This window comes from Diadema antillarum, unplaced genomic scaffold, assembly GCF_040938485.1.
Source record: "Diadema antillarum isolate AM-2024a unplaced genomic scaffold, OU_Dant_1.0 scf00000004, whole genome shotgun sequence".
Classification (NCBI taxonomy): domain Eukaryota; kingdom Metazoa; phylum Echinodermata; class Echinoidea; order Diadematoida; family Diadematidae; genus Diadema; species Diadema antillarum.
In genome coordinates, this window is record NW_027270893.1 from 840,363 (window position 1) to 863,870 (window position 23,508).

At 38.7% G+C, this 23,508-nt stretch overlaps 1 pseudogene; it reads right to left on the reverse strand.

Moving 5' to 3' along the window:
• LOC139744146 (uncharacterized) overlaps positions 1 to 23,498 on the reverse strand; it is a 105,331-nt pseudogene extending 81,833 nt beyond the window's left edge.
• Positions 23,499 to 23,508: the final 10 nt, after the last annotated feature.

Genomic DNA, 23,508 nt, shown 5'->3' on the forward strand with positions numbered 1-23,508 from the left:
TACACCAACATGGCACATCTCAAGGGCCGTAATATAAACCGAACTGATGGAAGTTGAAAGTCCTCCGCTGACTCCGCAGATTTGCTCATTTGCATATTTGCACTCTGTACCTAAACATACATTTGTACTCAGGGAACATTCGACTTGAAAGATTGGGGTCCCACAGTGCGGGAGACATTGTAGAGTTTGATCCACCATATGGTCAACAACCTAGGCACGAACCCAAGTCCAAAGGGCAATGAACGGTGACCCGCGTCTGGCTTTGTCCATTTGCGGTGATGGCACTTTTGGTATCTTTGGATTTTACCACTTGATAAAAAGAAGGCATTTCAGAGTATTACCTTTGGACAGGAGAAGCAATTTCAGTATTCTACAAGAATTTGAATGTTATGGAAATATTAAAAAAGAACAGTGTCTGTCTCCAAGGAGGCAAGCATTGACAACTTCATTTTTCTTTTTGTCTTGTTTAAGTTTCTATACTACAACAACAAAGAAGCAAAAACAAAAAATGGCAAAGGAACGATGGCTATAAAGGCACCCTTCAAAGTGATGACAAAGAGAGTGATGCTTACCTGTGCGTACTGTTCTGGCACTGGAGCACCGGGAGTCACTGTCCCAGTCTTGCTCCTGGCCTGACGAAGCCTCCCCAGCCATCTCCTTGCCCTGCATGGACAGATGGCGGGAGCAGTAGCCACGCCGCTGGGACTCCTTGTTGCACCCTTCCCGGGAGCAGAGGCGGCGCCACTGCTTGCCGTTGAACTTCTTGCGCACCCCGTTGGCGTTGCAGATCACCTCGCCCTTCTTGTACTTGGGTGGCGGCGTCAGTGAGTGGGTGCTACCGATGGAGATAGTGGAGGCGTTGCTGGCGCTGCTGATGTGCCTCTGCCGGTTCCGGCTCGGCAGCTTGGCCAGGTTGATCTCGCATGGGGAGTACACTGACCCTGGAGTGGACGTGCCTGTCGTACCAGGCGTCAGGGTCGGGCGGTTGCGGAAGTCCGGCGGCCGGTCAAAGTTCTTTAGCTCGTCGTCAGAGCCTATGTCTTCAAGAGGGGGCTGGACCCTACGCTCAGAATGAATCATGAATCGGTCATGGACCAGGCGATCTGAGAGAGTCTTCTGCTCGGATGTAACAACCTTCCCCATCTCCTGGTGCATGCTCATGACGGGGACATGATGGTGCTCCTGTCGCATCGGGTCTATGGGTCCATACGTCAACTGCCGTGCAGTACTACCTTGAGGTTGCACTGGGCCAGTTGGAGCTTTCTGCCAGGGGGACCGCAACATCCTTAGCTTCCAAAGGGGAACAGTGATTTCCTCGCTACCTCCCCTACCATCCCTGTACTGTGAGGCAAAGGCAACTGTGTATTGTGAATTTGGCTTGATGGCTCTGATGAATGCCTCATAGTACGGGCCCCTGCCATCTCTTTGGACACAGACCTTAGACCCCAAACTCAGGGTATCTATTGCTGGCACTCTGTCATTAACTATGTGGATAGTCTCCGATTCAGTAACGTTCTCAAATATGGTGATATCCTTCTCCCCTTCAAAGACCACGCCCGCCGAGTTCCTCTTCGTCTGTTTCATCATGCCAAGGTAAAACGCATCACCTTTCCGTGCCAGCACCCGGCTGCCTTTTAGGTCACGCAGGTCCAGAGCCTGCTTCTTTGGTGGTGTGGCCGAGTCGGGGAACTCGCCGAGGCGCTTCACGCCGCCCCTCACAGGGGTCGACGACAATGGAGCAATGTGTTGCGACTCCGCGCGTACCTCCTCATCGTCCCCCGACAACGCACTGTCCGTTTCCTCATCGTCGACTTCCATTTCCTGACTTACATTTCCCTTTGTGGGTATGTCACCTTCCTTTCGGTCCAGTGCTTTAGTTCTGTCATGCACTTCTTGAGTCACAACTACGTTTTTCCCCTCCAGACCTTGGGTGAGATGCACTGGCTCTTTTGTATCCCGAACAGGGGATGTTTCTGTGCTAGTCTCCAGGGAACCGGGGCGTGGAGTATTCGATCCGGACGTGGATGGTTCGCTAGTTCCCGAATCACTTGACAGAGTGAGCTTGCTGCCGCTTCTGTTGGCATTCCTTAATTTTTTGTGTCTAACAATGATCTCCTCCGTGGGTTCCTCGGCCGCCTCTTCCTGCTCCTGTTCTCTTGCCATCTTATTCCGTCTCGTCCTCCCCGAGCTAGCATCTGTTTCCGGTGTGACGGGCAGCTCGGACCCTTTCTTGCTGCGACGGTTTCTTTCATTCTTTCGATTCATCATAGCCTGTGACAAACAACAAGACAAGGAAGAGAGCATGAAGGAATTGGAAAAATTGTGGCTCGAATAAAGGGCACAGGACTATCTGGAAATTCATATGTGATGTGCATGCATCTCTTGCAAGACTCCACTGATGATAAATCCACAGTTGGGACTATGACTAAATTGTCCCCATAGTGCCGTTAGCATCACACAGCTGTTCAGGCATAAATCATCAAGTGTAACTCGAGCGCCGCGCAAAGTGTGAAGCTATCTGGGATGATGTGAGACATTACCTTGCAGAGAGAATACCCTGCCAACACGTGTAGACGCAGTGTAGTCACATGTGCACAATCAGAGTCTCACCATCGCACATACATACAGCACGCCACGAACCAACAGCAGTACTGGAATCTAGTGTACATTATTCCAAGATGCAAAATTAATCACTGAACATGCAGACACAGACACCCTGAAAGTTCAACCCTGGCCACCATTCATTACAGTCTCTATAAAATATTTTACCCCCACCCATCTAGTGCATTTTCCAGTAATATCATAACAATGCAACTTTATCCCATACGTTCAGTGAACTAACGAATGCAGCCTTACATGTATGAGACAGCCCCTTGGACGATTTTCTATGCGGTCCATAAAATCTGCCTCCCAAATCAGGAAATCAATTCAGCACACTGTGTTATTATCGTTCACATACATGTAGTCTTCATCCAAAACCCCGAGGATTAAAGGACTTATGATAAAAATTGGAATGCAACAGTACGAGTGCAAACATGGAAAAAATTCACAGCAAGTCTACAAATACCTCAAATTATGCTTTTTCATTTTATTGTGTAAAACATGAATATAGCCCTAAATGAAATATTCTGTGCTAAAATGTGGTTTCAAGGTGACAATCTTTTTTTTTTTTATACTGGTTAATTTGTGGTTGAGAGACAACAAACAGAAAATGTTATGAGTAATTAATGGTAGGGCCTAATTGTAAAAATGTGGACAAAATTTGACGCAACTTTTAACAGAACAATAGAGGGATTTGCAATTGGGTGTCAAACACGTGCTGTAACCTTTAACCTCTAAGCTCATATTCCAAGGATTCACTGCATTTTTCTTTTACACATGGTCTTGAATACATTTACACATACGATGTTATGCAGGACTACAAGTTGTGCGGTACATAACCTCAAAGTAACCATGATTAACAACAACAACAACAAAAAAGATGATATAAGGATAGAAACATAGGTGCTTGAGCAAGAGGGGATGGACAGGTGGAAAGACAGACAGGTGGAAAGATGGACAGGTGGAAGGACAGACATGACATCCAGTCTGTTGAATGCCTCCTCTGCCTCTTTCTGCAGCATATTAAAGAATCTTGTGTAGGAGACATGACGGCCACTACATCTGACCCCAGCAGGGACTGACCTAGTTTCCTACAAAGTCTAGCTTCAAGGCTCCAGCTGTACTTTTTTTTTTCTCCTCCTATGTGCACTTTGAACAAAATGTCCGATTCAAGGGAATGTACGTGTCAGGTAGCCTGTCAGTGCGGCCCATGTTGTGCATAACTTGTCTTGTGAGAATCTACCCTTGTATTTACGTAAAGGTGGATTGGTAGTATAGCCTTCGCTCAAGAATCATACAGGGCAATGCAGAAATCAATGCATTCTGTCTGCCACTCGGCTTGTAGAGTTTCAATCTCTATATTTGCCTGGCAGTGAGACTACATGTAATACATCTCTAGAGTGCTATTGAACCAGAATCCCCTGAAAAAATAAAAGGTCAAAAAAAAGTTTGAAAAAAAAAGGAGATATTGGGGGAAAGACTTGAGTGATTTACTTCAAAATGGCACACAACAAGAGCCCCATCAAGATTTTCTCACTAGCCAAAGGTGAAAGAAATGTAGAAGAAACATTTAAAAAAAAAGGCACAATACATACAATTGTATGTTTGTATAAAATGTGCACGCTGCCACAAATGATGTCGCCTGCTATTCACTGCCAGTATGAATGGCTTGAGTGTTGTGACAAAAAGACATGCCATTCAATTAGCTTCCAAGACTCAGAATTTGCATGAATGTACAATTTCTAACTGCTCTTTTGGAAATGCACCTCAGCTCTGCTCAATTCGGCATGCTTCTGCCAGAACTTTGTGTCTCTTCTGTCGGGCATTGCGCGCTACAATGATCACTGGCTGGAAGGCGATACTGCAAAAGCCGTAATTTTTGCGTACAGATATTTTCACAAATCAGGAGGTCAAAGACATATTTGCAAGATGTTGTTTTCGCGATTTGACACCGAGGCTAATGTAGTAATGCGCACCTTATTAAATGCCTATCCATTTGTGGTATTTTTGCATGCTGTTAAATTTGCGCCCCAACAGAGATTCATGAAATTAATGACAATAAAACCCTTGTGAAATAACGGCTTACAATACTGCACACAACACAAGATTTTCATGTGTAATACTTTGTTTGATTGCAAGCGTCAAATTATAATGCATGCATTGTTTTGTTCTTGTTTGTATGTTATGCCTTTTCTTCAATGAAAACATTAAAAAAGAGGTTTTCATTTTTCAAGACTTTTTTTACCCTCTTAAGATTTTGTTTAATGTATACTTTCTTATCCCTTAAAGGTAGGGAATCCCATTTGCACGCCTTAAATGAAGAGTTGTATAAATACAGTGGTATGTTGAAGAGAATATCATTTTAGAAACTCCCACAAAGTATTGAAAGTGGAAGGTAACATTTAGTACAGTTTTTTGACGGTTAGATTTTGAATTGAATTGTTTTCGGGGCTCACCGTAAATTCCAGTACATTACTAGGCTACCTTTGCAGACCCATGTACTGCATGTGTGTCCATCATGTATATTTTGTGAAGAAAGTTCATCAACACTTACAAACATTTCTATATAAATTCTTACCACACAGTCTATATGTTATTACATCAGCTCTTTTACTTTTAGATTTGTGTTTATAGATCACAAATACAGAAGAATGCAACAAAAAGGCTTAAGTGTGGCTGACACACAGAACTACTGAGTAGTTGAGTTTTGTGCATTATTCAAATTTTAGATAACTGTTGACTTCCAAATTTCTAAGCAGTGGCCTAAGCAAGTCCGCTGAGGTTCATATTTAATGTTTTGCTGCATTTTGGGAGGTCTGTAAAAGGTATCCCCTACCTTTAAACTACCCAGTTTACACCTGGCCATCTGTCTATAGATCCATTATAAACTCAATATTATATTTTGAAGCTGTTAAATAAAGATCTCAACTACTAAGTTAGTATCCATTCCATAGTTATCTAAAGTGTGTCTACAAAACTGCTTTCATAGATCAGTGCAGTCTACCGGTACTATGATAAGTTTCTAGTGTGTTCTTCCCTCATTAACCCCCCCCCCCCCCTTGTCTCTCTATTTCCAGCTCTTCCCCGATCTCCCTCTCTCTCTCTCTCCCTCCATTTTCATCTTCCTCTCTCAAATATTTTCCTTCCTTTTTCCAGAGAGGAAATTTTTGTTCCTTTTTTCCCTATTTTTTTTTTTTTTGTGTGATGTATTCTACCTAACATGACATGTATTGTTAGACTGGTATGACTCATTTCCACTGGCTCTTTAATAGGTAGAAGTTGTTGCCATTCAAAATGTCCTCACATCCCTCTGCAGCTCGACTCCCAAAACTCTGCCACTGAGAAACGGGATCATCTATGACCGTACGAAAAACACAACTGTAGGACCCTAGCTGTAATTCACATTTCATGTCTACATAATGCATTCACTGTAACTGCTGACAGCCATTATGAGCAAAAATTGGTCAACTGAATTGAATTGAATTAAATCAAATCAAACTGAACTGAATTCAATTTTATTTTATTGAACTGAATTAAATTGAACTGAATTAAATCAAATTTAGATTTTAGTGAAAGCAGCAAAGTTTCCAGAAGAACAAACGTTTAAGACTAAAATTTGGATCGCAACTAGACAAACTTTCACATTCCTTCACGGGCAAGACAAGACAAATACCATATAAATACACTGGTCCCATGTACAGTATTCTTGTCCATGTAAGGTTGCACTTCAGAGTTGAGGTAATCTCATTCTGGCAAGTGTTTGTGGCCAATACAACTTATGGATGCGTTTATCGTCTCACTTCTGGCGCAGAATTACGGTTTCCAAACAACTTTCAGGAAGTTTTCGGCAATTGATATGCAAAGTTGTTTTGATTATGAGGTTAAAAACTGGTTTCTGAAACTCCTACAAAAGTGCGATTCCAAAGATGTTTGAGTCAGAAATGCATTTCTACAGAGTTGATAAACGCAAAGTTGTTTTGAGATTTATCTTAAATGGGTGATTTTAACCAACTACACGAAAAAGAAAAAATACTATATCAACGATGATAAATGTGGCAGCAAGTTTTCCTCATAGTTATTTTGATTCTGATAATTATTTTTCCCCTTGATTTCTTTTCTTTCGTTTTTTTTTTTCTCAAACCCACATTTATCGTCACCTGATGAAATTTTAAAAAAAAAAGAAATGCAGGAGTGTACTTCCATCAAAGTCTTATCACATAGCCAAAATGGATACCACTCCACCTGAAATTTTTCTGTAAATTTATTCTGCGGATGCAGGTTACCATGACAACACAGAAAGTAAAGAATGCTTGCAGGAGCTGAAGAGGGAAGATCACCTGTATGGAATATAACAATACTTTGGCCGGTGATACAGAGAGCCCTGGGTGCAAGGAATTAATGAAAAAAGAGCACGGTATCCCACGTTAACACTCTTGTTCAAAGTGTGATTGTTCAGGTACACGACGACTGTATGTTTATCGAGCCAAAAGTTACATTTCAGTATTATTCCTGGAAACTACAAAATCTATGCTTAGAATCTTAAACAACAACAACAACAACAACAACAAACAAACGTCTGCTCGCAAACCAGGCCCGCAATTGATGTATTTGTGGGAAGCACTGGAACCAAATAAACAAAAGTAGGCGTGCACAGTCGTAACCATGGTGCTGCTGTTGCGTATAAACGGCACACCTCATCGACATGGGGTCAGTGCACTTGGCGACTACCCGTCTCCACTGCATGCAATAGAATGCTCCTTGTCTCAAGCCAAATGTAATATGTGTGGCTGCATGGGAGTTGGCTGGTTTGCTAGGTATATTTTTTTCTTCCCCCCCCCCCTTTTTTTTTTGGTAGCAGTAGCCTTCTTTGCTAAAGCCCTTCAAATTTCTACTAATAGCAAAAAATGCTGATATTAGAAGTCCTGACTTTTCAGCAATCATGAAATTTGATGTACATCATGTATGAGATATCCATGCATCAAGCCAAATTCAGTATGTGCAGCTGCATGGAAGTTGGCTGGTTTGCTGAGCATTTTTCTTTTCTTTTCACTTTTTTTTTTGTGGTAGCAGTAGCCTTCTCCAGGAAAACCCTTCAAATTTCTACCAATAGCAGGAAATGCTGATAACAGAAGTCTTGACTAAGCAATCAAGAAATTTGATGTATACAGAACATCAGTTGAAGTTTAGCTGCCACTTTTATAATTTAAAGGGCATCTCATATTTTCTGAATTTGAGCTGTATCTTTTTTTAGTCCCCACCGAGTTTATAGAGGGTCTAATTTAGCACTAAAAAAACATGAAACATAATGACCATGACCTCAAAATAGCACTCTACCTTGTGGTTACCATTTTGAGCCCAGACACTGTACAATGTAAGCTATTTTTGGCCTGTCCCTCCCCCTCCTACTCCAATCCTATCTTTGTATTCCCATGTTTTGCAAACTGGCCCATTCACTTGAGGCGGTAAATTCTAATTAAGCTGATGACTCCCCCCTTGTAATATCGATATACAGTGTATCACAATGTTTTTATGAAAGTAGTAAGAAACTTTAGACCATTTGAGACTCAAATTATCTGTCTACCCTCCCCCTCCCCCATCTCTCCAGGAACAAGGTTCATCACTATTAAAAAGGACAAGTTAACCCAAATATATGTGTGGATTGAGTGAATGCTGCAATATTACAAGAACACATATCAGTGAAAGTTTGAGGAAAATCAGACAATCCATTCAAAAGTTATGATTTTTTTAAATTTCAGTGCCACCATCGCTGGATGAGAAGACTTCAACAGTTTGTGACCTAACTGCAGGACAACTATATGAAGAAAATAAAAGAAGAATTCCACAAAATGTCATTTCTTTAATAGGAAAACCACACATTCCCTCGACTTGTTACTGATGCATGCTACGAGTATTCAACATCATTCCCCCTGCTTTTTCAGAGAGAGGTCAAGTGCTCTTCTGTTTCAGTAGAAATATGAAAATTGAATTTTATGTTTATTTCCTTTATGTCATTGTACATAGTACCAGTATACATGATGTCACAAAGTGTTGAGATCTTCTCATCCAGCAATGGCTGCACCTAAACTTAAGAAATTTACAGGAAAACTTTTAAAGGGATTGACTGATTTTCCCAAACTTTCATTAAAGTGTCTTGCTGCATTCACTCAATCCACACATATTTCTGGGTGAAGTTGTCCTTTAAGACCAAAATCATCCCCCCCCCCCAACTCTCTGTGAAAGGGGTGTCACTTTAAGATGTCGCGAGTTGAATGCTCCAGTTGCACTGGAGCAGAGTGACGACAACCACGGCACTGCTGCCGCCGAGATGGAGAGGAAGCCGAAATTAATTCTCCGCTTGCCGCAAAACTTTTCTGTCCAGCTACCAGCAACGCGGGCCAATGATCGATAGCAGAGACAAGAGCCGCGTGGCATGGCATCCACACGTGAACACAAGATTGGACTAGTGCTCTTTTAAAAAGGGGGTTTAAAGGGACAGTTTCCCTTTTAGAAGAATTTCAAAGTGTAGAGTGAACAAATGCTACAAAATAGCAGGTGAAACACACAATGAAAGTTCGAGGAATTTCACATGACCCATTCAAAAGATATGAATTTTGTGAAGTTTTTGCTCATTATCATGTTTTACACTCCTTATATGGGGATTTTATCACAAATTGTGAGTAGTAGACAGTAGAATAATTGAATACAAGGAATTTTACAAATGTTTGCCTCTCTAGTACAATCAACAGATCATTTGACCGAGCTTTCCCAAAGACATGGGGAAAATAAACACAATTTGCCTTTATAAAATTAAAATACAATATTATGGGAATGAGCACTTTTTATTTCATTTTTTTTTAAAGTTGAAAATTTGTATCAGACAAATCAGTTTCTTCTTCTTACTCTTTGCTACTAAAATGTAGAAAATTGTTCTAGGGTTCCCATCTAACTAGGACAGCAAAAGAAAATTTACAAAGCTATTCGAAACTTGTCACTCTGAGGGACTGAACAGATATTCATCAAACTTTCAAAAAGTGTTTTACTCATTGTTCAGCAATCGCCATTTGAATCCACATATTTATGTGGTTTGTGTTTGAGGAACTTCCCCTTTAATGAAGGAAGAATTCCAAATGTCTTCTTTCAATACATACAGGATGCAACATACTCTTATCACATATCTTCCAGAAATTCGCCCTGCCTCATTCCAGTCTTAATTACACTCACACTGGGCATATCAAAGCGGTTTCTGTATCATACATGTAGTCATTCATTATTTGTTTTTCATACGTGCGGTTATATCTGATCACATTCTCAAGCATTTTGCTTCAAGATGAAGAACAAGTTTTGTTAAAGTTTAATAAATCTTAGCCTATATCTTGGCCTGCACTTCAAAAGATTTTTTTTTTAAAGGCATCACAGTATGATAGCGGCATAAAGAATTTACAGTAAAGCAATAGCAGCACACGCCAAAATTTTTGTATGGTGTTGCCGACTTTATCATCCTTCTCCAAACAAATCGAAAGTACAATGTAAGTCTAGCATCAACACACTGAAAGCGGTAAAAATCATCATGCAAAAATCCCCTTGGCACTGCTCTACCTGTGGAAAAGGCCATGCAAAATAAATTTTTCCTCCGCATGCCACGAAAAGTGTAGCCACTGCAACTAAAAGGTTCCCTAACCCCCACCTCAACAGAAAATGTTGCGTAGGCGGGGCATCTGCACAGCACCACTGGCATGTTCTTTGTTGGAAGGTACACTGTAGCAAGGACTCTATTTTTAAAAACAATACTCTGTCTGACCTAACAGCAACTATCTATCTCATGCCAAGATTTAAAGGTATACACAATCAGTTTTAACACCCCAAAATGTAAAAAACATTTTTTTTTTATTAAAAAAAAGGAAAGCCAATTGTGCCAAAAAGCTTATAGGGATGAAAATTGGTTTTGGAATGGCTGAGACATCGAAAAATAAAGTAAAACAAAGTGATCATAATAAAAGCTGGGTCCCACATTTTATTAGAATTGCTCTTTTTGGGGTATATTTCAGCCATTTCAAAACCAATTTTCATCAAATAAATGTTGAATTCCTTTTGGAATTACATGCTCTTTCATATTTCATAAGAGGTTTCTCATAATCTCACCCCAAAATAATGGAAACCCGAGGTTAGGTCTCAACCAAAACTATACGATCCCTTTAAGGTGTTAATGATCGGCTATTACAACAACAACAAAAAAGGACAAATTTGAAGAAAAAAAAATCGGCAATCAGCTTTCACCAAAAAAAAAACACCTCTTTTCCATGTCTTTTCTTTCCTTATTACACAAGAAAGCGACCGACCTCCTTTTAACCCATTGAGGACGGACTGATTTTGCTACAACACGCATAAATTCCCATCTTAGACACCTGCCCAAGTATGCCCGAGTATGTACTCACGAATCGTCCTCAACGGGTTGGAGTGGAGTGAATAATCAGAGATTTGAATGACAGGCAAGAAATGTGGATTTGTCTGTTGAGGGTTATCAGCACAAATCACATATAACCGTAATGCAACAGAGGAGCACATCTACTGAAATGTGTATCATATGAGTCATACGAACAAAGGAGTGTCGAGAATAAGGGATGACCATCGAAGCGAACCTCTGCCAATGCCGACACTCACCAAGTTCACAATTTAACACTTTCTGTACCAGGGACTTGGGCCAGTGTGTTAAACGCTATGGGATTTTCCATTGATGGACGCACTGTCACACAAAACTAGAAACACTCTATTACTACCGCAATAACAAAAAGAAATCATTATAATGTTTTTTTTCATTTGCATGATTGCATAACAAATATCTAAAGCACAAGTGCAATTTTGCATTTTTCACTTTTACTTTTTCATTTCATACAAATGTGTACCTTTTAGAACCTTTACAGGAGGATTTACACTGCTTAAAGTGTACCACTACCCTAGAAGTCAAATTTGTGTACAGAGCTCTAGAATACACAAAATATAACAATTTGGCACTTGTGCTTCAAACGTTCAAGTTCTGCTCCATAAGCGCTAGGACTGATGTGTGTGCGTTCTAGCTATATATTCATATGTTTTATGTAATTTCTTTTTGGCCTGTCCCTTGAATAATATCAAGATTCCATGTTGATCGGTTAGCGAGGTATCAATCAAAGTATACATGTGTGCATTGCATGTATATACTACTATAGTTTAAAACATATTTGGAAAAAATATCGATAGCACGATCTTTTGATCAAAAGAATCGGGCGATCAATTAGTCTATTTCAAGTCATGTTTGTTTTTTATATTCTTTGCAATTTACATTTAAACCCCGATAAATAAAAATCAGAGTGACAAAAATTCTAACATTTTGCAAAAGGCATTTCTTAAGTATGCATTCTCAATAGCAAACGAAATACTCGGGTATTGGTACACTTTAATCTCTCATTAGTATTATCATCACTATAATATGGTGTATATGTACATTTTATGTACATGTACAGTGTATATTCACCCGTTTTATCCTGAATATCTAATTAGGACTAATGACATACTGTCAACACCAGCCATCTAGACGATGGAAATTTTCCACATCATTATTATGTCCACTGATGAATCTGTCGCTTGGTAATAATCGCTATGCTGCTTCGCAGACTTTTGCTTCTCTTGGAGTGCGATAAACATTGGTGAAATCATCACAGTTGCATCTTGCTAACGCAACAATGATGCGATTTTCCCGAAAAATACAAAATGTCATAAACCAAATCAACCATTTGACCCCTTTGCACTTTAGCAAATAACCAGACAAGCCATTATATCACATCTCCTCTTGTCCAAGCTCAACAACTGTACCAGCTTCCACTGCAGTTTCTTGAATAATGCATGCTATCTGAAATATTGTTGAATTTCACAATACTCATTACATACCAGTGGACATCAAGCATATGTCCCATCGTTTAAGGATGCAGTCATTATTGGCTTTCAAACTGCACTATCATTTCAGGACTGAAATCTTTACTGTATTTCTTCTCTAAAATGATGCTTGGAAATGTGACATGCTGGCCATTGAACTCAAGCTGGTATGTACTTAAAGGTCCTGTTTACCTTTGGAGGCAGTGATTCAAACAATTTTCAAAATATCACATTTGATGCATATGTGTAGGACAGTTCTGTCACAAAACATCCTACCACATAAGACTTTCGCGATAAAACCTAAAATATAAGGAGATATATCACTATCTTTCTTAATAAACCATAACTGTAGACAGTCTAGTCTGGAAACATTCTTATTATATTATTGTTCACATTTTGTGCATTTAACAATACTTAACATCCATTATACTGGTTCAAATTTTTACATTGGTTGTTTCTATCTTTAACTCACATTTTAGAACTATTTTTGAAGCACTAATGCTGAGTTTTTGTTTCATCTGCAAATGGTAAATTATGCCTTTAACCATCTCCTCTGACCTCAGTGACCCCAAAATCTTAATCACTCTGTTTTTTCCGGCCATGATGATGCCATAAAATTCAAACTGAAATTTCACTGCATTACTTCCAGTTGAGAAGCACTATCTCTAAAGAAAAAATAAGAATAAAAAATTCATAAAGTAGGCAGGGGCATTAGTACACCCCTAAAAAATTATGAGAATGGATAGGACTAGCACGTTGAAGCTCAAACTTTCCCTTTTCCAATTGATGTACTGGTGCAACCGATATTTGGGACAGAACGGGATCCTTGTGGTAACCATTGATATGATCAAGAGATTTCTCGTTTGCGAAATTGAGCGTCCATGTTGTAATGTTCTTTGATATCTGATTATGATATGATATGACATCAAAAGCAACGTCTCACCTATCTATAATTTTTTCTTTCTGGTGGCTCCCAAAACTACAGAGGAACTTTAAGCTTTTCGTCATCCGCCTTTCACTTCCTGCTTACCACAATGTCTGTTTGTTCAGTATATAAAGTCTAGTTTCATCGCATGCCATCAAAGGATCTTCTTCCTTTTATTTCACTCTCCTCCTATTCGTTCACTTTCTCTATCTCCTTCTTTTTCTTCATAAAGTTGTCTCCATTTTTACCTCAGCCACAGCAGGAGGATTATATGTTTTCATTGCTGTTAATTTGTTTGTTTGTTTTTGCTTGTCTGTGTATAAAATAAAAAGTTGTAGATGGATTTGAATGGAAACTTGCAGGAAAAGTTGATTACCTGGTACGCAAGGAACAGATGAATTAATTTTGGTACTGATCCAGGAATTTTTATGGATTTTTTGAGGGATTTCTATGAATCTTTGAAGGATTTTTGATCTTTTGGGAGGTAGGGTCAATGAACTTGGGAGTTCAAGCTGCGCCTATATGAGGTTTGCATACAGTATATAAATCTATGCGCACTGAAGTATGAATTGGGAAATGATTTTCAGCAGATCACTGTGGAAGAAGAAGATCAGTGGTGCAAATGAGCTGCTTGGCGGAATGCTTTTTAAGGTTTTTTTTTTATTCTTCTTCTAATTTTACTCTTTATTTAATTCCTCTTCTTTCTTTTTTCCTTCTTTTACTCTCTCTTTAGACTTCATTTTTCTTTTCCTTCATCTTCTTCCTCTTCTTCTTTTCCTTTATCTTTCTCCTTTGTTTCTTCATTCTTCTTCTATTTCAATCTTCCTCCTCCTCTTCTTTTTTTTCTCTTTGCCTCCTTGTTTATCATATTCCTAATTTTCTTCTAATTAGCTGTTAGACAGTAAACCACTTATAAATGTCAGCATATTTATTATAGTGTTGATCTAAGGAATGCTCTAGACTCTTGCTATTTGATAACATTAAGGGCTTTTTACACTTGTAAATTTTTGCTTAGTCCCGTACCAACGGTGGGGCTAAGGGGGGGCCTTAGCCCCACCGTTGGTACGGGACTATCCTTAGCCCACTTTCTGTTTACACTCGTTTTTGCGAAAGTGGGCTAGCCCTACCGATAGTTCGGTACTATCTGGCCCTGCAAAATAGCAGGGTTAGCACCGCAATTGCGGTGCCAAGCAAGTGAGTGTAAACGGAACGAAAAAATACTCCGGGGCTAAGCGACGGAGACGAAGTCCGACCCCCACTGACCAATCAGAAACGAGGTAATCAAGTGCTGCCGGTGCGTGCGTGTACGTGTACAGTGCACAGCGTAATCATGAATATTCATGTGGTTTGGAAAGTCCGGGGCTAAGAAATACGAGTGTAAAAAGGTCAGTTTTCTCCTTAGCCCCGGACAAGAGATAGTACGGGACTAATTGGCCAGTGTAAAAAGCTGAAAAAATTGGTACGGGACTAACGATAGTCCTGGGTCAGAGAAAGTCCGGGGTTAAGAAACACAAGTGTAAAAAGGGCTTTAGAAAGTATAAAAGCAACCAAGTTTGAAGCGCCCCTTTAAGAATGAGGGACATGCTTGCTTGCTCTCATCTATTCAGGACATGAATCACACGCCGTATCCATAAAAGAGAGAGAAGTGCACAGCACGTTCAGACATGTATGCATACTTCATGTCACATCCATAGTCCCACACATACAAATTTGACGTCACGTTCTACGGTTTTGTTCAGAGACATTGCATGTGCTCTTTCTCTTCTCAAAAGCAACTCTTTGTGGGGAGGGGAGCTGGGTTCTGATGAGGTCACATTAAAAATCTGGCATAAAAGTCATGCTCCTGGTGTTAAAGAGGAAATCCAGTCCAAATATAAGTCAGTCTGATAAAAAAGAGTAAAATCTTACAAGTCCAACGGTAAATATTTGACTGAAATCTGATGAAAAATAAGAAAGTTATGACATTTTGAAGTTTTGCTAATTTCTGCAAAACAGTTCTTGTAAAGGGGATATAAAATGAGTGAGCTAACCATGTCATACCCTCACAATTTTCCATATTGGCATTTAATTGCGTTTGAGTGAAAAACTGGAAATTTCAAAATTTTATGTACAAACTATATGGTAAGTTGTGAGGAAATGACATGCTCACTTTGCCATTTGCATTTTCATATTGACTGTTCAAGAACCGTTTTCCCCAAAATAGCAAAACTTTAAAATGTCATAACTTCTTTATTTTTCATCCGATTTCGATCAAAATTACACCGTTGAACTTGTAATATTTTACTCTTTCTAACCAGACTAACTTATATTTGGACTGGATTCCTCCTTTAAAGGCTGACCAGGGAGCGCAGCTCTGTAAAATAATACGATGAGCCTTGCCTAGGTAGTGCAATTCTGAAGACTGCTGGTCGCGTAGACTGTTTTAAATGCTGGTACAACAGTAAAGCTAAATGTCCTCATCCTCTGTAAAGCTACACACTGTAACTAGTCTTCATTCAGGTACAATCTGTTGTTGTTTTTTCCTACTACTTTATAGTCATCTACTATAAAATGAAGTCTTAAAGGAAACCAAAACCCAAAGAGAAATGTGGATTGAGTGAAAGCAGCAACTATTAGTAGAACACATCACTGAAAGTTGAGGAAACTCAGACATTCGATGCAAAAGTTATGAATTTTTAAAGTTTTGGTGTTGGAAATGCTGGATGAGGAGACTACTAGAGGTAATGACATCATGTGTGGACAACAATATAAAGAAAATATAAAGGGAATTCCACAAAAATTCACTTTTCTAGAATAATGACAGAGCACTTGACTAACTGCTTTCAGAAAGCAGGGGGAATAATTGCTACCCTTGACATATATGTCAGTATCAAGTTGATGGAATGTGTAATTTTCATGAAAAATTAATTTTTGTGAAATTCCCTTTATATTTTCTTTACATTGTTGTCCACACATACTTCATAATCTCTAGTAGTCTCCTCATACAGCAGTTCCAACACCAAAACTTTAAAATTCATAACTTTTGCATCGATTGTCTGATTTTCCTCAAACTTTCACTGATGTGTTCTACTGTTGCTGCTTTCACTCAACCCACATTTCTCTTTGGGTTTTGGTTTCCTTTAAACATTTGCACTCAAATCCCAAATCCTTTCTCTTTGCACCTCATAGTGAAGAGTACACACCTTGTACTCAAATAAAAAGTTGCAACATAAAACTTCTAGTTACACACAAAATGAAATCACTTCAAATTGGTTTGATATGACTGAGGCATTTGCTATTATGGTCACATAAGATCTAATGACCAATCAAATTTCTGATTATCATAAGGTGTAGGCCCTACAAAAAAATGGGAATAAAAAAGTGGAAAAGACACAATAATGGACATCATCAACCCCAACTAAAAATGTATGCTGTTTGCAAAAAAAAAAAAAATATAGCATATTCCCCCTCAAGGTTACTATTCAATATCCTGGTTCTCCTATTAGATCTGCAGCTCTACGACACATGAACTCTAGTTTCGTTTGTAGTCGTAGTTGTTACAACATTCATAAATAAGATAGAAATATTTTGCATTGAATATGTACTATGTGGAAGACTTCAGGAGCATTTATAAGTTATAGTAAAGTCTTTAAATATGATTGATTCAGATGCCACTATAAAATGCATCTTCCTAGACCCAGGCTACACAGCTTCCATCCTATTGAAGCCACAGAGTTTCTTTGAGGAAGGGGTTTTAGTGTCTGGCTCCAAGGTCTATGGCTAGTGTAGAACTGGAACAACAATGGGCCACACCCCTCTCCTGTAGTCTTGATTTCCAGGCACTCTAATGGTCAAATTATGCACACCCTCTCACCATACACAACACACACCCAACCATGTACACACACTGAAAACAAGTTGTCTTTTGTTTGTTGTGTTTATCAGCGGGTTACAGATACTGCAACATTAAAATCTTTGAATAATCTACATTTCCTGAGCACATTTTGCTCTGAAAAGAAATAAAGAATGCTTCAATAACAAATTATTGTGGAGGGCAAGAAAGCCTTGTTGATTTTTTTTTTTCTGAGGAGGTGGTCCTATTATTGAACTAGGTGTGGCACTCCTACACTGACTACTACTGAACTACATGTACAGAGTAGATGCTAAGTAATAGTACTTATAATGCATTTACTATAAATACTTGCTACTACTTTATAACTACTCCTCATAATAAAAACACAAGAATAACACTGGCATTATCATCACTATGATAATAGAAAATTACTATTATCATCTTTACTATCATCATCATTATCATTATCATAATATCATTATCATTAGGACCATTATCATCATGATCACTGTCATTATCATTATTATCAATACATAGTATTATTTATATCATTATTCTTATCATTACATGTCTGCCTATCACAACAGCTGATACACGCATTGTATTTTGACTATCATTATAATCACTGCTACTAGTACTTATTACAATTCTTTATTTAAAGGGAGAATGAATACTACTAAACCCAGATTAAAACATGATAACAGAGATCAAGGGACAAAAATATAGAGAAGGAAAAATAAAGTGTATGGTAAAAAGAGAAATAATACAGAAAGATCAGTGATTATTGAAAACCCCCATACCAATACCATGCCATCTCTATAAAACAAAATAACTCACTCATTTATATCTACAATGTACATGTGGGGGCGATCAAGACAGACTTTAGCATACAAATTTCATGGGTTGTTGCGCAGTCACTCGAGCACACACTACGCAACAATATCTGGCACAATTCATCTAAATATTTTGCAATCTACAGGGTGTGCTTTTAAGCTGCCTCACACCCCCCCTCCACACACACACACACACACACACACACACACACATACATCTTTTCTGTTTTTTCCTGCCACATTCAGTGATCCGATCATTGTGCTTGGTCATTGAAAAGGTGAATATGATTGAATTGCTTTCAGAACGCTGACACTACAGGTTAAGAATTCAGTATTTTTTTATGTGGGTGTAAAGATTTATATAATGACACAGTTAAAGGCCATGTCAAGTCGCTTTAAAGTCCTGGTACTAAATATACATATCTTCACTTTTTCTCCATTAAATGTATTTCAAAAACATTCTATACAAAGGCTAATGATCATACATTTGGCACAGATGAAGGTAGGTTTTCCTTAAAGGTTCAAAATTAGAATACTGAATTGAAATTTTTCCACCACGCAAATATTCCGTCATGTGAGTAATTCAATTTGTCGATCTGTCATGCCGCTCGCTTTTATGGTAAATGGCAAGTAAATACTTGGACCTGTCTTTTCCTGTTGTCTGCCAAACACATTCCGGTTGCCAAGGAATACCGTGTCGGCACCGTGACAAATTTCAAGGCTGGAGTTAACTCTTCGGATAACTTGTCATCACACATCCATACAAAGACAAACCAACCTTGGAAGGGATAGTCACCAGCACAATGACATGGAATTAATAGCATTTCAGGAACAGAGCTTGGTTTGACACCAGGAGGTTTTTTTGTGCGTTTTTTTCCCCTTTCTTTCTTTCTTTTTTTTTTCTTTTTGCATCTAGATTATTCTTCTGAATACCACAAATATGTTATAGGTCTACTGTTTGTGATGTCTCTGCTTTAAAAACTGTGAAATCCCCAAGTGGTTTTACTGATAATTTTGTATTCTGGTCTATGAAAAAAAAAAACAACGGCTCAGCACAGGTTTCCTAGAAATAACAGAGGGGAGTAGTCACTCACTGCAGCTCACCTCCCTGTTCACAATGAGTGCTATTGGCTTGAACAGAGGGTTGATACAGCATGGGTTAAAACCACTATTTATCATTGGGAGTAGTGATTTAAAAAAAAAAAAAATGTCAAATTATCACAAACAACTGTATAGCCTAAACTTTTATCATAAAACACCTTACCCGTACAAAAATTTTGAAACAAAGCCGCAAATATTTAGGAGATATCACTAATTTTCTGAATAGACCAACACACTGATGGTTTATCCTGGAAATGCTTTATAGTAAAACTATTGTTCACATTTTGATTATTTGACAAAACTTGACAAGGACTACAGTGATTGACCTTTTCATGTTGGTTATTCTATGCCTTACTCACATTTTAAAACTATTTTGAAGCACTAAAGCTTCTTTTTTTTTTTTTCTGCATATCCATGTTAGCAAGGGGCTGCAGAAGAGAATATACTAAAGATTATTGCCTTTGAATTTATCTTCAGTTACATGCTGATGTCATCCTTTGACACTGTAAAAAGGGCATTATTTCTTGTCCTACAGCAAGTGTCCAGTGACCAATAATAGGACCTAATTGCATATATATCATCAATATCACTTTCTTCTTCTTTTTTTGCCATTAATTCAAATGGAAGAATGATCTTTTAACAACATATTTGTCAAATAATAGCATATGTACAAAAGTTGTATAATTTATAGTAGTGGTAGACTTTGAAATTGTTGTATAACCCCCCCCCCCCCACCTGAAAAATATATTGGATATATATATGTACCGTACATACACATATTTCAATGAAAAAACAGACTTCATCTTTATAATACAAACAATGGTCAAGAAAACATGCAAAACTTTTGATATACCACAATTTTCTAACCTTTGCTAAAACATAACTGAACTTTTTGCTGCATAAATTTACTTGTTGAATCCTACTGTCAAGTAAACTTTGAACTTGAGGCAGGGCCTTCTCTTCAAGGGAGTTTTGCTTTTCTTTTCCTTTTTCTTTCTTCTTTCTATTCTTTCCCATGACCTCCAAGTAACCCGCTAAGCCTGCACACAGGTTGTTATTACTAGATTTTCCGTAAAGATGGTTGGTATGAGAGAAACCAACGTTACTTCCCTCAACATTACAGATCTTGAAGAGGGGCCTGTAGTAAACTTGCAGCGTCCCGCCAAGCATTTCACAAACATGCTACCAGCTGGGCAAACTGGCAGAAAATGCTATAGGCCTACAAGATTTAAAACGGACATACATATAGAGCTACTTTACTAGCAAATGAATGGAAAATTTCTGGGCACACATACGATACACACCTGCAATGAAAGACCATCAATAACTGTCAGGTTCATAGACATTGCACCCTCGCTTTGGACTTCAAACCATCCAACACTGTTCTGAACAAGCTTGTACTTTGTGTTTCATGGGATTGATTATACTTGTCTGATGTTAGTTTCAGAAGTACAAGCAAAAAAAAAAAAAAAGATATACCTGTGTCACAAAAGTGCTGATGAAAATGCACTGTGCAAGTAAATAACATGGATATATCCACAGCACAAAACGATGCATTGCTTTTTTTCATAACAATTGTGTAGCACAGGTCAACATTTTCTTGCACTGTCACTATTCCATGTACACACTTACATGTAATACCCTAAATTACGCAATTTTGTACCTGCAGCGCTTTCACATCATGTCGGGTACATGATATATCAAAACTTTGTTGTTGTTGCTGTTTAACCCATCAAAGCTAGAGCATACCTACAATGAGACACGGGTCAACGACACAATAATTGCAGCCTTCGCCCCTGATCGTCACTTCTTTTCTTTTTTCTTTCTTTCTTTCTTTCTTTCTTTCTTTCTTTCTTTCTTTGGATATATTTAATGTTGTTTTCTTCCAGTCAACAAACCCTTTACCATTTCTTCCCCCAATCTCCTAAATCTATCAAAACCATTTAGTAATGCAGTTGTTTCCTTTGAACATGTTTGGCAGACGCGATAATTTCTGGGCATGCAAACAGCCCTTGCTTGCTTTGTTCAACCTTCATCATGTCCACAACTGACTTCCTACGTTCTCCATTTTGACATCATGTGGCCAGTGCCAGTAAAAAATCCATCTCAGAGAAGATCACTCATTACTATCATGATAAAAGAAAAGAATTATCTATCTGGCTTTCTGCTTGTAGAGTATCAGGAAAACTAAATGGTCAGCAGTAGCAGGAGTATAACATTACACGCGCAACATTATTTTCTTTTCTAATGTTTCCAGGCACGCTTCCCTCGAGCAGAGCTGTAATTGCTCATAATATGTGCAAGAGTATTAAACAATAGAACTATGAGTTTTTGTATGACTATTCAATTTGGCCCCTGGTCGTATAAAGTGGAGGGAAAACAATTTTATGAAAGTGGATTCTCAATTAGCAACAAAATTCTACAAAGCACAATAAAAGGGCTTGCAAGCTCGTCTCTTCAAAGTCAATAAACTGAAGCCACTGAAGTGTTTGGTCAGACAGCAGTTTGACCTGGCTTGACCCAGTTCACAGACATCACCTATTGGGCAAGTTTCAACTTGCCTAACATTCCACAATATGTACATTCTTCCTGCAGAGAGTGGTAAACAATATTACAACTACCTGTTGGTAAACAATTACATCAAAGCATTTTTCTTGCTGTTGGATTGGATTGGCCAAGAATGGCTCACATGGTTCACATTTGGCCATCATCAGAATGGACAAGTAACATGTCAGGATTTTCCCAAAATAATTTTTGCCAGATCCTGACATTTCTTTACTAGTTTGCTTTGTCTCTGTTACAGATGTGTAGGAGTCTAAGTTGGATAATCCAATCGCATCACTCTCAGAAAATTATCAATGTCACATCTGACTCAAGTCCTAGCTCCAGATGTTGATGATGATGAAATCGAAGATTTAGATATACATGTATGTGGTGGTATGCTCATACAACAGATTTCTACGAGACATATAAATTACACGACCATCATACATGCTCCGCCTGAACAAGGGCAAATTCAGTCCAGTATATAGTACAAAATTGTAAAATTTACCTTCTACTGAACTTTGGTTAATTGGCTCATGTGTATTTTTGATTCCCTATATTCAATAACTTGTTGTTTTCTACAATAAACATCAAGTAAACAATGTTAGATATCAATTAATGGCAACAAAGCCCGGCCATCACATTTTCTGTCAAAAGTTGCAGAGTTTCACGTAGATGATTTTAGTAAAAATTTACTTTTGCCCCTCATTCCAAGATAAAACAACTGACCTGTTAAATCTGTTCTAAGCTCTTACAACATGTCTGCACTATAAACTACATTGTAGTCTCGGTGAAAACCCAATTCATACTGAACAGGCACAGACTATTCTTTCAAGTTTACATTGAAACGGACTTGACTCTAATTGTTTACTAATCCAAACGTTCATGATTATTCCCTAGTTTGCTTCTCTAGAGCTAATTCTCACTATCATGTCTGCAAACATGTTACAATATGGATGTAGTGCAGTGATACTTTGCATGTGCAACGTTAGAGTCGAGATAGAGTTCTAACACTTCTACACAGTCACAGGCAATTACGACAGCTTATACAACTGCAAGAAAGTCAGTTTGTAAGAATATACCACATCACAGCTAACGCCAGCACTAGTTTACGGGGCTACACACAAACAGTCAAGTTACAGCATAAACTGCAGACCGTCAAATGAAACATTTACTTTGTACTTACTATATGGAGGCCCTATTGTATTACTTCCTATCATCAGCAACGGGGTGGTATGCATCTTAGTAACGGGCCACTAGCCGCCGTGTTGCCTCTCTACTGCTGCTCACTGATCACTTCGCAGGTACAGTGATAAAGCGAGCTTACGGTACGGTTCCATACGTGTGTCACACACTTAGCGCCCTATCAGCTGAGCGGCAGTCATTATAGGCAGTATCATGGTACATAGCCAGCCAGCTAGCCAGTCGTACGAGCGGGCTGGCCGATGTAGTACCGTACGCGACGGACTTCGGCCGGCGTAGTACAATACTGTCCCTACGAACTTCACATTCACTACGCCCGACATGGCCGTACTAAAACTACTGTAACTTTGTCATATCGTCACGAAACTTTACATACACTACTTTTCATGATTCTAGATAAGATATAGTTTCAAAATATTACCTTTGTTGAGTCGTGTGAAGGCTATCGTAGCTTAGTCCGTCGATTTTAGGTGCTCCTACGTTCTCGTCTTCGACATAGGCACCTCGCTCTAAAAATGGTGAATGGGTACGACAGTGTCATGGAAGAGTTAGCTGATTGGTTC